This window comes from Phalaenopsis equestris, unplaced genomic scaffold, assembly GCF_001263595.1.
Source record: "Phalaenopsis equestris unplaced genomic scaffold, ASM126359v1 Scaffold207276, whole genome shotgun sequence".
Lineage (NCBI taxonomy): Eukaryota > Viridiplantae > Streptophyta > Magnoliopsida > Asparagales > Orchidaceae > Phalaenopsis > Phalaenopsis equestris.
The window spans coordinates 57,019-59,939 of record NW_018226618.1 but is presented as its reverse complement, the minus strand read 5'-3'; positions in this window follow the sequence as shown (position 1 = coordinate 59,939).

The following is a 2,921-nucleotide window of genomic DNA, read 5'->3' as shown; positions in this document are numbered from 1 at the left end:
AAGGAATTGTAAAGCTACAATGATCTTTAAGTTTCCAAGAAAAATTTTTCTGAAGTATAGCACTGCACTCCTCACTTAGTGCAACTGTCTCGTAATCCTCAAATTTCCTTTTCTTGTTTAATATCTCCTTCATAAATTTTGCATAACTTGACATCTGTTTCAAAGCTTCAGCGAAAGGAATATTTATCGTTAACTCATTAAGTACGTCAGTGGACTTTGAAAATTTTTTATCCAACTCATGCTATCTAAGTCTTTGAGGAAATGGAGTTGGTGGTCTTTCCAAACTGATTTTAATTGGAGATATTAATTTTTCTAGATCCTTAGAAACATGTTCTTCAGGTATTGCTAAGTGAATTAGCAATTTGTCCCAGTTGATTCTCTATGTTTCTAATCGCAGCATTTTGACTTTGCAACTGGTTTTCCATTTGCAGTATCACTTCTTCCATAGACATCTTCTTATCCTCAAATTGGTGATCATTGTTAGAGTCCGGTGGATATGAAGGTTTATAGTTTGTGTTCCTCTGATTATTCCAACTCCCATTAGGATTTTCATAATTATTTTCCCATTGTTTCTTTTCCACCCCAAGTAGTATGACACCAGTTAAAATTAGGATGGTTCTTCCAACATGGGTTGTAAAAGTTAGAATATGAGTTGTTTATGGTATTTAAAGTCTCATATGATAAGTTAGAATCAATCATATACCATAATGAACTTTCCTCACTTACTGAGTGAGTTGAGGTCAGTTCAATCCAAATTGGTCCAACTTCATTGATATTGCAGCAACTTGATATGCAAGAATTGTAATCACATCTAAATCATGAACATTGGCTACTTTTTTAGGATTTACTCTTGTAAAGGGCCATTAAAATTCCAATCATATACCATAATGAACTTTCCTCACTTACTGAGTGAGTTGAGGTCAGTTCAATCCAAATTGGTCCAACTTCATTGATATTGCAGCAACTTGATATGCAAGAATTGTAATCACATCTAAATCATGAACATTGGCTACTTTTTTAGGATTTACTCTTGTAAAGGGCCATTAAAATTCGTTTGCAGTCATATTTTCAATTAACACATACGCTTCATCAAATGGTTTTGACATTAATCATCCACCAGCAGCAGCGTCAATTATAGACCTAAGAGATCCTACTAACCCATTATAAAAAGTTTGAATGATTAACCAATCAAGTAGAGCATGATGTGGACACTTTCTTAGGAGTTCCTTAAATATTTCCTAGGCTTCGTATATTGATTCCCCTTCATACTGACAAAATGAGAAAATATCTTTTCTAATTTTAGTAGTCCTTGAAGGTGAAAATGCTTAATTAGGAATTTCTGAGTTAACTCCTCCCAATTTTTAATAGAGTCAGGTGCTAATGAGTATAACCACATTTTAGCCTTATCCCTTAGTGAGAAAGGAAAAAGCCTTAGTCTGACAACATCGTTATAACAAAATGTAGCACAAAGTTCTAGAAAACAAGATAAGTGTAAATAGGGATCCTCAGAAGAAGTTCCCCCAAACTGATTGTTCTGCACCAGTTGGATAATCTCATGATTTATTTCAAACGAGTCAGCTTCTACAACAGGGTTTTATATACTTGAGTGAATTTCATCTGTCGTAAGATTTATGTAATCCCTCAATGAAGTATGATGATTTTCCAAGTTATTATCTTGAAAGTTTTCCATTTCCATTTCTATTTTTTCGAGTCCTTTCTGTATTTTTATTTTTTTATTTTTTTTTCAAACTCGGAATCATAAGGCACAAGTCTTGCAGATCCTTTATTTCGCATACGTAACACAACAAACAATACATTAACAATTAAACAAATAATAAATGAAATATATTCAACACAACAAAATATTTTCACGAACACCTTATTTTTCACACAAATAGTTTTTTTTTTCACAACACTTTTTCATATAAAAATATTTTTCACACAAAAATAGTTTTTTACGACACTATAGTTTTCCAAGTCTAAGCCTAATTACTTCAACTAAAATTCTCCTAAAGTTCTTACCAAAGCTTACCCGGCAACGGTGCCAAAAACTTGACAGCGACTTTATATATGCTTAAAAATACAAGAATTTGACACCACTACTTAAAAATTTAAATCCCCGACAACGATTCCAAAAACTTGACTGCGACTTTTTTATATACCTAAAAATACTAGAATTTGACATCTCTACTAGAAGATTTAAACCCCCGGCAATGACGCCAAAAACTTTATGCAACTTTTAATATGCAAGAATTTATGAACCCAGATTTATATATTTATAATGATTTTGTAAAATCACAATTTCAAACGCAAGTATACGTATCGCTTAAGTAACACAGGGCTCTAGTGAAGTCTCGTTTATCGATCCCACAGGAAAGCAAGGTAAGAGGTCCTTAGTCAAATTCTAGTCTACTACAATTAGTCCTTAGTTTGGAATGTCGATTAAAATGATATTTTATCTAGCAACTACTCCTAAATGTAAATATTAAATGTAAAGAAAGTAACTATAACTAAATGCAAATATTAATTCTAAAGAGACGCCTTTCTGGAGGAATTGGTTTGGAGAAGTTTGAGATAATAAAAACTAGTATTCTTATGCAATGAATCAAATAACGTAAAGGAATGAGATGCATTAAATATTGTATGTGTCAAATAGGAGCAATCATATTCTTTACCCTTTGGTCCAGGCATAAAGAATATTGACTAATCCTATGCTTGTTTATTGAATCTGTGGCTAGCCTGGGAGAATACCGGCTCTCACTTCGGAGCTCCCGTGTTCCCCTCGTCTGAGGGCTAACATCTCCGCTTCAGTACTTAAACAATAGGACCGAATTAGGGATTTTAGTCTGTCACCCTAAAATCTCCAATTATACGCCCATCAAAGTATATTTCCCTATTTATTTGCATTCAACTCCCATGAA